The following is a 14,340-nucleotide window of genomic DNA, read 5'->3' on the forward strand; positions in this document are numbered from 1 at the left end:
TCCACATGCTGTGAGGGCAGGAGGGGGCAAAGCTGAAGCAGGTGGTCTGCTACAGAGCTAAGGATGAGACAAGGGTATCATGTTTGGAAGAGATGAAACGGGTTAAAAATCTGCAGTTATCCTACATATTCTCTTGATTGCTGTGACCACTATCATCCCTAGGAATGCCTGCTTTGCTTGGAGACTAGAATGATAGGATGAGTTGGTGGGAGGAAGTTTGGAAACAAAGATCTGTGTGATCAACTAGAGATATGGACAGAGAGAACGGGAGAAAGTGGTTTGCTATAGAGAAAGGAATGAGACATGGGAATTGAATTTGGAGGCACAGATCAGTAGTTAGCCTAACTGCATCCCTGCCTGGCATGGCCTGTGGGTTCCCAAGAAATACCTGCTGGTGTTGGAAGGCTATAATAATGCTATGGGGAGATTTTGGAGGAGACATTCTACATGATTCACTGAAAATGCGAGCACAGCGGAAGGAGATTCTGCAGCAGGTGGTTTGTTACAGAACTGGCCATGAGACACGTGGATTGGATTTGGAAGAGGGGAGGGCTAGGTAAGGATCTGTAGCTAGCCTGTCTGCTTCTCTGGCTGTAATCTAAGCATAAAAATAAAGTGAGACATTAATTACATTTGGAGAATACTTTGGGCAAACCTCAGTATCACAAAACAGAAGGCAGTGGAGGCATAGTTTCTAAGTTTATTTCTGCAACCGTGGCATCCCTTTAGGAATGAATCATTTCACTGTGCAAACCTGAGCAGAGTAGGTGAGAATATTCCTCTTTTGGAGAAGCTTCTTAACTTCCAATATGATAACTCTTAATTTCCTATAGTTATGTCATAACATGTATTTTTGTGTAATTATTACAGAAATTTCCTAGCTATGACAAATCTGCATGGTTTCTAGAATCACTCTTTCCTCTACTATCTTTACCCAGTCACTCACGGATTGCTTATGCTCTGGATAATCAAACTTCCCAGGGATGCTAAGGAATACCAGATAGAGAATGAGTGCATGGCTGGATTATTAGTGGCATACATTCTTGGTATTTTCAATATTCAAATGTTAAAATGGCTGTTCTCTACCCAGCTGACTTGTTGACTTGTGTATAGCTTACCTAGGATTATCTTTTCTTGTTACTCATTAGATCTAATTCTTTAGTCCTTAAAGCTTGACATATGGAAAGCATTAGAATAGACGGGATAAAACCTACTGAAAGACAAAAGAACCAGACATGATTGTAACATGGGCAGAAAACAGCTGACAATTCCACCATCTGTCCACTGAGCCACAATTCCCTGTCACTGCAGCCATCTGGAATTTCTTTCTGAGAATAAGTTTCTTTCACCTCCTGTGTCATTGAAATCAATCACGAGTTTAATCATTGGCCTCTTCTGATCAAGTCTCATCTTTCATAGTTCTTCAGATTTTGGCACTTTGATAATCCTCTCTGCTAAACTAGATATCATCATAGTAAGGAAGAATGTCAGTTCCATTTATAATCTACAATCTCACCATAGAGGCTTTATTCCGTTCCTTCTAGCTCAAGAAAACTTTCATAGTCCTATAGATGATTAAATAAACAAATAAAGTAAATAAAATTAGCACTATTTCTCTTCTTATTAAGAGCAAACTTACTTTCTTGTTAATGAAAATACAATATATGTATACATATTTGTTTAATTTCAGAGCCTCTGGATTGTACTGTAAGATATTTAGTTAAAATTATTCTCTAAACTTTATATATACATATATCATATACTCTATAGTTATAATATATTTAAATTTATATATTAAATGCTGTCGGAGAGAATGATTGACTTAGTAAAGCAAAGTACGTAATAAATTGGTGTTATATTTCTATGCTAATCCTCTTCTTAAAAATGAAACCTGCTTTGATCTTGTGTTAAACATTAGTAGCAAATATTCCCAAAAACCTTGATCTGACAACATAATCCTAATTATGCTCAAGAAACCCCACGATTCTTTAAAAGTGTAAAAATTAGAATCTTAAGCAGTAGCCCAGAAAGCTCAAGACATATGAAGAGAAAAAGAAAACTATAGCACTAGACTGATCTTCTTCCTCTTACTCAGCTTCCCCTTATTACTGGGCTGATGCTCTGCAGATTAAACTGCTATTTGTGAAATCCACTGATCCAGAGGTGAACTAAAAGCCTCTCCAGTTCATACAATTCTACCTTCACATTATCTTGTCAGAGAAGCTGACAGTCTCAATGATGCTACTTTATAGACTTCTTGGCAAAAACTGATTATTAAAAGCTACCCATCAAAAACTCAAGCCAGAAAAATCTGCGGTCCTTGGGTCAAAGGACATAAATGCAGTTGATCTCGTATGGTTGAGGTGTGGCAGTGAATAGAAGTTCATCAGATGCAGTAAGCTGGGGGCAGTAGGAAAGGGGAAAGCAGCAGTTTCAACTTGAACCTGGGCTCCAAGAGCTGAAAGTAGACAAAATAACAGAGAAACAGACAAACCCTTACCTTCTCAAACCCATTGACCACATTTTTCATGTTTAAATTCCAACTGTTAAAGGTTCAAACAGAGTCTGAGATAGCCCTGCTCTGGTTGTTATGGAACCCACATGAAGACCAAGCTGCACATCTGCTACAAATGGTCTGAGGTCCAGCCCATGCATACTCTTTGGTTGATGATTCAGTCTCTTTGAGCGTCAGTGGGGTTAGCTTCATTGACTCTGTAGGTCTTGTGTTGTCCTTGACCTCTCCAGCATCCTCAATCCTATCCCCTACTCTTCCACAAAACTCTGAGCCTCGCTTAATGTTTGGCTGTGGTTCTCTGTATCTGTTTCCATCATCTGCTGGATGAAGCCATAGTAAGTTATGTTAGGCTCCTGTCAGCAAGCATGGCAGAGTATCATTAATAGTGCCAGGAATTTGTTCTTGCTTATATGATGGACCCCGTTAGGCCAGTAATTCATTTGCCATTCTGTTAGTCTCTGCTCCATCACAGTCCCTGTATATCTTATAGTGGATCCCCTTTTCCTAGCTGGACTGCCTTGTCTGTCTTTGTGGTAAACGAATGTGCTTGGTGTGACTGAAAGGGTTGGTACACAAGGGAGACTTCCTTTTCTCTGAGGAGAAGGGGAGGCGGTAATGAGAGGGGCTTGTAAGAGTGGGACTGGGGGAGAGCAGGGAGGGGGGCTACAACCAAAATGTAAAGTGAATAAATAAATTAATTAATTAATAATAAAAGGAATATGAAGAGAAATAAAATAATCAGAGTCAAATACAAGGATCGATACCAAAGTTCTTATTATTCTTGTTATTTTGAGCTTCAAAAACTGATATTTCAAATTTGTCAATGTATATGCATCATAAAATCACATCAGTAGACAAAAATAGATATCACTAAGTAATATAGAATGGTTTATATTTTTCTCATTTAGTGTTCATGATATCTACGATTTTTGTAGTATTATTGTATTTATCCTTACACATTTTAACTGGTTAATTTCAACTTAAATCATGCATGAGGTGAACAAACACTTTTGAAAACTGATGACAGCATTGTTGTTGGGCAGATGATTAGTGCTGTACTGTCAGCATCACTGTCTCGCATTTTAATTTTTCACAAGTAATTTAAAATAGTACTTAATTATGTTATCTGTCACTATTCATTTTTCTACTTTAATATGCTACCTTGATAGATAACACTGATTATGTGTGATAAATGTTTAATAGCAGAAAATGAGTGTAGTTAGTTCTAAGCAATTCTTTATTTTAATGTGTTCAATAATAACAAGCTGTATTTTTCTTGTTATTTTCCTCTATTGTATTGTTTATGTCCTAAGGTTTTGTAAAAGTATTGAAATATCAGGAAATAATTTCTCTTGAATATAAACAGAAAAGACGGAAGTGAGCATACACAGTCAAGATATTATACCAGGCCACTCTGTCACTTTACTCCTGATATTTCTTTTTTTTTTTTTTTTTTTTTTATTAACTTGAGTATTTCTTATATACATTTCGAGTGTTATTCCCTTTCCCAACCCTACAACAGATAGAGGCCTTATATCCAAAATATACTCCTGATATTTCTAACTGAAAACTGTTCCTTATGTGTTGCCTTTCTGGCTTGCTTGTACCTGTGGTTTGTATTGGGGGATTCATGGTTCTGTGCTTTGAAATGTGGTCAAATCTGGGCCAGTTCCATTTGCGAGCAAGTCAGCTGCAGACTTCTGGAAAGAACTTGTACTCCAAAGAAACTCTAAGGAATATTTTTAAAAGGATTAAGCACTCTGCTACAAAACACACTTTCTTTGAACAGTTTCATTAGCTTATTTCCCCACTTGGTACATATAGTCATACAGACCGACACAAACATACACACGCGCACCCATGTACAACCTGTACATGTAAATATAGATCAAGATTACAGCCCTTTCCTAGCATTTGCAGAGTGCTGGGTTCAATCTTCTGTACTGAAGAAAAATAAGAAATGATCATTCTTAAGTTATGTATAATATTTGAGTATTAAGATCATTCTTATCTAACAGCACCCCACAAACATATCATTGAAACTCCCAGCTCATTTGATTTTTCCTGGTTCACTCATTTCCTATACCCTGTTATTCCTCTGTATTCTCTCTCTCCTTCCTTGAAATCACCTCCCCATGACTAGTTTTTTGATTACTTGACCTAATAGGTATTTTCTATCCAACAGATTTCCCTGATTATTCAAAGTTAACATCCACAACTAAGAAAGGTTATTGGTTACTTCTCCTGAAGTGATTGTTTCCAATTACATTAATTTGGTTTTGCATACCCCTAAGTCTGACAGTTTGTATCTCTGTTTAAGTAAATGATAAAGAGAATGAATGATTCATACTATTCTCCACTCTGTCCCTGTCCCCTGTTTAAAGCAACTGTTGTTATAGTGACTTATTACTGAGCCATCCTTGCAGCAGAGACAATTCATGGTTGTGGTACAAGATCTAATTTGCTGTTTCTTTGTAAGTCCCCATTTCTCCTCTTCATAGGAGGAAGTGCCCCCTTGAAGTTATACAATGTCGTCACAGGCTCTTGACTAAGACTAGCTTCATGGACTTGGGCTAGTGCTCAGGCTTTCCTGTGCAAATGGGGACTTGCATTTAGGGTTTCATGATTTCAAAGCATATCTTGATGTGAATAGCAATTTCCTCTGAAATTGGTTTTTGTTAGTCAGCTCTCACTAGACAGTAAAGTCTGTGCTTCAGTTCCAGTGGAGTTTAGCCTTGGCATCTCACTATATCTTCGCTACCCTTGTCTACGTTCTTAGGTCCTTATTCTTGTTTTAGACATACACTGATTCAAGGTATTTATTATTTTCCCTCCACAGAGAAATCAGTTCACATTGGATGACGTTCCCGATGATCTGATAGGCCCTCTGAACAATGAAGGAGAGTCATTCATCTCTATAAATTTGAAATGCATATCAAATTGTGGTTGAAGGGGGCAACTGTTAGAATTAATAAGCATTTTCAATATTTAAAATAGTCATATACATGGTATGATAGCTCATAATGATTATGAATTTGAAGGGATCTAAAATCTTGCCTCTGAGCTTTCCAATGAGCAATTATATAGACTTGTTGACTTGTGGGAAGAAGACCCATTTTAAATGTTGGTGGCACCATTCTTTGAGTGGGACCATTCTCCTAGGCTGCAAACAAAGAAACACAGCATTCAGTTCTCTTGGCCTCCTGACTGGATGACATCCTCCAGCTTCCTCATATAATTCCTATCATGATGAATGTCTCCTCAAGCCGTCAACCCTAACAAACACCTGACAGATTAAGCTGATTTTGCTAGGTGTTTAGTGACAACACTAAGATAAATAATTAATGTTCATAGTCATATATAGTTCATGGACTATATTCAGTCACAGGAAATGAAATAATAATAATGTCTTGCAGAAAGTAAAATTGTTTTCCATTGTAAATTAGACAATTTTAGCTTTTCTATCACAAACACACAAACATTAATACATAAAATTTCCAGATAAGCCTATCCAATTTAGATAATCAAGGAACATGGGAAATACATGTAGCAAGCAATATTTGCATCAAGAAAACATGATGAATTTTAGATACTTCCCACCTGAAAATTCAGCCACCTATTTGTGAGCATCAAGAAACATCTTGGCCTCTTTTCTCCTCTTACTGTCCTTCACCTTTCTTCTCAGCACCAAAATGATTAGAATAAAGCAATGGAGATAACAACAGAAAAAGGAACTTCACAGTTTGCCGTCAGATTTTAGCAAGAAGCTCATGATAACCCTGCCTTTTAAGGAGAAGCTTTTAAACACACTGATGGGGACTTTCAAGTGTTTCATCTTTCAAGAGTAACTGTTGTGAATACTTTGTGATGTGACCATGTGACTTAGCCAGATAAAAGAAATGGCTCTGACAAGGAGACATTGCCACTTCTGTAAGCTTCCACTTTCTTTTGCCAGTTAGTTTTAAATTTAAAAACATCTCAGTGCCCCTCTATGCTAAGCACATGCTCTCCCACAGAGTCTACACTACTGGCTCCCACTTCCTTGGCATTTCAAAGAGTTTTGAGCTTTGAAGTTCTGAAATTTACCTACATCATGGCAGGGTGTATATTTACTCTGTTTATTCTTCTCAGGATCCAATGAGATTCTGAAGTCTCATAAATTTTTAAAGCACCGGAAAATTCTAATTTAGTGTCGTTTCGAATATTGCCTCTCTCCACTCTTATTCCCTACTCTGGCAATCCTACCAGACATCTGTGGCACTTCTCTATATTCTTTTTAAAGTGTGATCAGCTTGTTTACACAGTTTTGATCTATTGTTTCTTACGTCTGCTGTCTGCTTTCTGGTTCATTTCAATGGCACTTTGTATCTTCAGCTTTTTCTTATCTGCAGCCTGTTCAATATTTATGTTTTAGCAATCCCATGCTTTGTTCAGAAGTTATAATAACCTTCTTTGTGTTCTGTTTTTTTTTTCTCACTACTCTATCCTAGCATGACCTCCTTAATGTAATCTTTTTATTCCACAACTGCTCCTCCCACTCTTATCCAATCTCTCTCAGTTTTCCACAATAATGACTAAAAATCAGAGATTGGCAGAATATAGAAAAAGGAGAAAAAACCCAAACCATAATTTAGTCTCATGGTTTCAGAGTTTTGAGCCCATGCCTGGTTGCTCATAATGTTTCAAGTTCTATGTCGAGGCAGCTCGTCATGGCAGGAACATATGCTGAAGCATTTCAGATAACTGTGGACAGGAAGCAAAGAAAAAGAGGGAGAGATTGGATCCTAATATCCCTTCCAAGGGGATGTTTTTCACGACCTAAGGATCTTCTGCCCACATGCATTCTGGAGTCTCCGTTACCTACTAATGAACTACATTTGGGTGAAACTCTTCCTACCAAACTGTAGCACACAACTATACATGATTACTTACAGTTTTACAGGAACCGCTTTAGAACCATTATATTTTGATTAACTCTTCTGGAATGTTCTTGCACTAGGAACATATCAGAAATGCTTCCTTGTTCTTTCAGTCTCATATGCTTCTGTGGTTTCTAATGTACTGCCGAGTTCACACCCTCCCCCAACCTCCTGTGCTTGTATTCCTAGCACATTTTATCATGGAACATATTTTGCTGTGCATCTGTCACTTACAACTAGGATACAAATCTGAGCAAAGAGAGAAAAGAGAGTTTGGTATCCTAAGCAACCAAAAAAAAAAGTCTGATGTATTTGGCCCTTATATAATATTTGTTAAGTAAAATGAGTATCCATTGTTTATCTCAGATAAGGTTTTATTGCTGTGAAGAGGCACAATGACCATGGCAACTATTACAAAGCAAAGTCATTTAATTAGTGCTACAGTGCTGTCATGCAGATTCAGAGCTTTGGTCTATTCTGACAAGAGGGATGGCAGTATGGAGGCAGACACAACGTTGAAGAAGCTGAGAGCTTATGTTTGGATCTGCAGGCAGAGACAGCAGAAGGAGACTGTGATACACTGGCCAGACATGAACTTATAAGATGTCAAAGCTTGCCTGCTCAGTGACACACTTCCTTCAACAAGGCCATAACTCCTAATAATGACACGCCCTATAAGCAAGGCTTTAACACACATGAACTATGGATACCATTCCTATTTCAACCACCACACTGTTCCAAGTATACATCTCTTTCTTTAGTATTTAATTCTTGAAGGTGTCCATTTTAATGTCGTCTGGTAATTATACAAAATTTCTGAAAGTTCAGTTTAGTTTGTTTTAAGTTATGTTTTTGGTGCATTGTAACTAAACAAAGTGAAATTTTGGTCATACTGCTGCCAATGATGCTATTAAATCTTATGTTCATGTGTGTGTGTGTGGGTGGGTGGGAGGGTGGATTGCAGTGTTACATTTGCTTACAGGGATTTTTCTAAGAGTCAAGGGCCTCTTCAAAGGAGCTTCTCTATTGACAGAAGAGTGAGCCCTCACTCATATGACTGTTCTGTTAGCTTGCCAGCCCACTATTAAAATGTGAATTGTAGTCTAAATTCTTGACTATAGTTTCAAAGTGTCAGGCAGAGATTTTAGGGTGCTATTCTTTCTGTTTTGGTTGCTCAGGCACAAACAGACTAATCTCTCAGTAGACCTTTGATAGTGAAAAGTCTGATTATATTCTATGCTCACTGGAAAGAAAGGGCTCTCAGGTAATAGTCTTCTTTCTTTGCTTGTTTTATATCTCCTACATATTCAAAGCCTGGTTTTTTCAATCCCCATTTCCCCTAGCTTAGGGCTATTCAAAAATATGCATTTAGTCATTATAACATAAGATTGATTTTGTGGAGAAATTGATGATAAAAGTCATTTTATTAGAGTATTACTTGTATTACTGTTAGAAATCATACAACTACTAATTTTAAATCAAAGTTATAAAAATGCACTACAAAATTTGCTTTTTAAACGTGTTTTTAGAAGATAAAGTACAAAATGAATATATTGTTATTGTCATGTTTATTTCAGTCATTCTTTAAAAATGATTTTAATTAAAATATAATTGCAAATGTAAGATGGAGATGTCCATAGATAAGGAGGAAGGAGGGAAATACAAGCAATAGAAAGGTAGGTAAAATAATGTAGATTGTTCAAAAAGCCACAAGGACTCATACTATTTATGTAAAAAAATTCCATAATCTGCATAACTCAGGGTATGAATAACCATATATAGTTTTAATAAAATTTTCTCATCTAAGATAATTGTGTTGCCTCCAAGAGGCAAAATCCATGTAACACAAACCTCAATAGATGCTCTCTCTTTTGAGTTATTATCCAGGGCTACATGACTCCTAAAACATGTACTTCTCTTATCTTTGCTTACTCCATAGATATGGACAAAAGACTCTGTTACTGAAGATACTTTGCCCTTCAAAAACAGTGCCCAGAGACCCCTCATTTAGAGCTGACCTGAATGTTCTCTCCCTGAGGTTGAGCTTTCGTGACACCAAAAGACACCATGTAAACTTCTAAAAGAGGGAGACCATCAACAATCCTACCCAGTTATAATGTCTATGAACCTCATCGGAGACCAGAATAGCATGATAACTTTACAGGTAACGGAGTAGCACACATAAGTTGGCAGTAACCAATGGTTCTCTAATCAGACCCATTCAATAAGAGTTATATCATGTCTTGTACTGAAAACCTAGCTAACTACTCAGTGCTAGTTAAGTAATGGCTATTGGAGGAGAATATAATACTACTAATCTATTATTGCATAATCTTTAACAGCTATCTAATATATAATCTATATTTATACTTAGATACACAGAAAAATATAGTCTTTATCCCCCATCAAGGAAATGTCTCTTTGCAGCAAACCATTACAAAACTATGACCAATCAATGTGTATGGTTGTGGAGACCAGTCCCAATGGTTCATCTACATACTCTCGTACTTACAGCTCATGCAACACTACAGTAGATAGTGTGGAAGAGATAGAGAATTAGGGAGTTTGCTTGAGAGCATGTCTCCTAATATCATCAGAAACTATGCTCATAAAGTCTCACCAACATGAACATCCAAATATGAACTGAAGAAGGTTATGGCAACGTGATATTCAAAATTCTACGAGGACTCAACTCTCCTCAAGGAACAACAAGCAACTCAATAAAACTGAGCGCTGGAGTAGTGGCCTTCTCTGAGACGAACACATCAATCGGTTTTCTCATGTCAAAGGGTCACTTTTGAAAACATTAACACAAGTAGCATTACATGTTTTCAACCGGTTATATCTAGATATATAACCTTCTCTGTCCTTCCGCATCTTTGCCCATGAAATTCTCTAGTAGAATAATCACACTAGATTTGGGAAAACTCATCACTGAAGTGTGACTTTAAACTAATGAACTACATCTGCAGTTGGCCGATCTCCATGTGAGGTCACAGGCTGTGAGTGAGGCTGGCCATTACAACATAGTTTTAGAGAGAGCACAGTTTGACTCAGAACCCAAAGCCTGTTGGGAAAAACTGCTTCTGTTTATTTTTCATATGTTGTTTTCTAGCAGAAGCTGTAGTTTAAATTTATATAGCGCTAGTGATGACAGGCACTTTATTTTCAAGTAAGGCTAGGCCTTTGGTTTATGTGTGAAATTGCTGGCTTTTAAAATTTAAGAATTGTATTAGTTACTCCACAAGGAACTTGTTCTTATGGTAAAAAAAAAGGGGGGGGGGGTTGAAAGATGGAATTTGAGAAAAACGTACTTACTTTACCTCACAGTGATACAGTAAGGAAGAGGCAGTCAATCAGGCTGTATGCCTTTAGGAAGCAGAGACCAACAGACATGGCGGCTCTGCTTTTTCTTTTCTATTGTCTGAATCCCCAGCCTGTGGAAAGGGGCTGCCAATATTTGCAATGAATACTGTATCCCAGATGTGTCCAGGGTTTTGTCCTCATGGTAATTCTAATCCTGTAAATTGGAAATCAAGCTTAAACCTCACAACTCCTTACCAAATTTCTAAAATATGCTTATAAACTAATACATATCTGTCTGATGTAAAGGTCAATACTGATTGACGTAAGTTTGAAGTCTACAAGTGTCAGTTTTCTCAAAGCTATGAAGCAAAATTGAGTGTGCTCACAGGGATGATTGTGACTCAAGACTAGAATATGCTTAATACATCAAAATACCATTACATAACCCAAATGTGTTCAGAATGGAGAAGATATGAGTAACAAAGTACATGCTCCAAGTTTATGTCCCTTTATCCATAAAATAGACAGTTAGGCCATGTCTTAGAATTTATTCATCATTACTTTATATACGTGTCTGCAAATTTTTTAGCTTTTCCTTCTCTGAGTAGATTTAAATTGGGTTCTGTCTGTGAGAAGTCGGCAGAGTGTTGCTAGAGGAAACTGCAAGGATAAAAATGAGAAGTGACAGTCCTGATAGGAAGAGACAGAAAAATAAATTGCTAAAGCAGTTTTAAGAATCCTGACGATCACAGCAGTGTGGTGTTTCTTGGTGTCACTTTATGCAATTTGGAGGCCTAGGGTATCACTGTTATAATGTTCTACAACCACCATGTACTCCCACCATCTGCCCATTAAGAATACTCCACATTATAATCTATTAAAGTGACAATAAAATATGAGTATATTTTCAAAATCTCTGGGCCTTCTTAGAAGATAGTCAGCCAAGATAGACCAGGAGCTGGAAGCACTGATGTGTATTTATATTTGAGAGTAGCTACTGTCCTTATAGAGTACCTCATCCTACTGGTATACCTGCGCCATACCTCAGACAGCACTTTGTGGGGAATAGTTGAGGGGAATCAGAGATGAAATTACTTATCAGTGTAGGATGTTAGTGTATTGTGGCTCCTCTTTGTGGCTAGATATCTGATGTACTATTTCTAGGACAAATTTGTTTTAATTGAATATATATATATATATAGTGTCAGAGTATATTCATTGATGAACAAATGATGTAAATACCCTAAGCAGACAGGTTTTGGAAGCAACACTCTGGTGGCACTGATAAACACACACTGTTAATATTATCGACTCTACATTTGTGAAAGGAAAGTTGAAATTGGAAACTGACTAGACCACTATTTTACATGCATAGAGCATCAACTAGCTAAAGACTAAACACTTTAGTCTCCGTAAACATTATATATTAGTCAAAATTGATATAACTTTGGTGTTTCACATATCTTTTCCTATAAGATCATATAATATGGCCAAGCCCTGACAGTTTCTTAGTGACAGGGGAATTATAAGCACTTGACAAATCACTTTTCCAAAGCTATGGTGAATTCTCCAAGTTAATAAGATCCCATGGGGGATTAAGAAATCAGCTATGAGTCATCTCTCATACTTTTTTTTAATAGGTTATATTTTCTGATCCTACTAGAGACATCTACTTGAGGAGAACTTGTAATTGGAATAAACTTCTTCAAAAGTTAGTTAACCTTCAGAAGGTAGTTTATTTTTAAGCAATATTTGCACTGTGTTCAGTGGTTGAAAATTTGTTGACAGGCAATCATGAACAAATATTGACTAACTGAATTGTATCACATTGAAAATCTTTTACAAGATCAAATTTCTGAGAAATGCAAACTCCTCTAAAATGTGCCAAATTAACCTTTCTATGCTAATGAACTAGATAATGATATTATATTCAATTAATAGACAAATAAAACTTTTATATATTATAAAATATATAATTTATTTTTCTATTAATGTAATAAATATATAGGAAGCATACATATGCATAGGTATATGTTCATTTAACCCTGAAATGTTTAAATGACTTGTACTTATTTGAGTAATAGCTCAACCAATCAGTTTCTCTATTCAGAAGCAAGCATTGACTCAAAATCTAGACAACTGAGTTTTATATTCCACTCTCTCTGTAACCCAGATGATCTTTGGGCTTAATCCCATGAGAGCACTGTTCTTCCATTTGTGAAGAAAATAACTCTTTCTGTTGATGACGGTCTATTTTATCTCTAGCATTTTATGAATGATGAGAGGGAAACTTCCTTGTCCATCTTTCTCATTTAACAGATTAAAAAAATAAATATGAAAACAGAGAGAGTTGAAATTATCAGCTTAAGATCATGTAACTAATTTGTGTCAAAAATACAGCTAATCTCATTCATCTTGCTTCTGACTTTACTGTGTTTTACCTCATAGTGATTCTGTCACAGAATGTGTGAATGTAAAGATCCTTCATTGAACAGTTTTCAGGTATTGACCCAGAAAGCCTAGTGATTTGGGGAAGAGCTGTCCCGTGTGGGTGTACTGGCACTTTAAGGAATATATTTTCCCATTTATGTCAAAGGATCAATTATCCACATTGTATGAGTATTGTATAAGTCAATTAGGCCAGAGAGTAAAACAATTTCTAGGAAAAATTATTTGAATTGCTTTTACTTCTCTTCTCAAATCATTGTACAAAATGACATTCCAGTTCAAAAAGTCCTGAAAGTCTTCTTGCTTTATCACAATCCCCCCAAAATAATACCTTTACATTCAGTTTGAAAGTGGAAGCTGAGTGGGTTGGGAATTTAGCTCAGTGGTAGAGCGCTTGCCTAGCAAGCACAAGGCCCTGGGTTCGGTCCTCAGCTCCGGGGGGGAAAAAAAAGAAAGTGGAAGCTGTGTACTGCTTTTATAAATTCATCTGAGGGCCCTGAAATTCTAAATACTGTCATTGGCCAGGTAACTGAACAATATTGTATTAAGAAAGGCTTCAATATAGAACCAGTATTTCACTTTTTTCTTAAAGAGCTATAGCTTGTTTTACTAGAACTAATAAAATATTGTGTCTAAAATATAGCAAAGAGAAAAACAAGAGTACAAATAGTAGACTTCATCATTCCTGACTGACTTGTGACTTTAAAGTATTCTCATGGGCCGTAGCTACCCTTCATAACTACACATAAGAACATATTGCTGGAGATGCCACACACTTTGGCTATAAGACATTAAAACTTCAATTTCAAATCCACTGGGAAGTTTTTTTTAACACTGACTGGCTTTTATGGTTCATGTAGGTGCTATGCTGACTGCTGGGGAGAAGCAAAAACAAAGGAATAAACAAACAAACAAACAAAAAAACAGAAAACAAGGAACAAAGACAACAACAGCAAGAAAATTAATCATTGTTTCCAGTGCTATACTCTGCATATGACAATCCTGACTTTGTCAGGCAAGATGGGCCTACTGGTTTAATAGATGCATGGCCATTAGAGGGTAACGAACCACTTTCTGATTGGATCTTAGGCCTGCTACTCTGGAGGGATTTTCACGTCCAATCCAGTAAACCTGGTTAAAATGTAGGATGAT

Source organism: Rattus norvegicus, chromosome 3 (assembly GCF_036323735.1).
Source record: "Rattus norvegicus strain BN/NHsdMcwi chromosome 3, GRCr8, whole genome shotgun sequence".
In the NCBI taxonomy this organism is placed as follows: domain Eukaryota; kingdom Metazoa; phylum Chordata; class Mammalia; order Rodentia; family Muridae; genus Rattus; species Rattus norvegicus.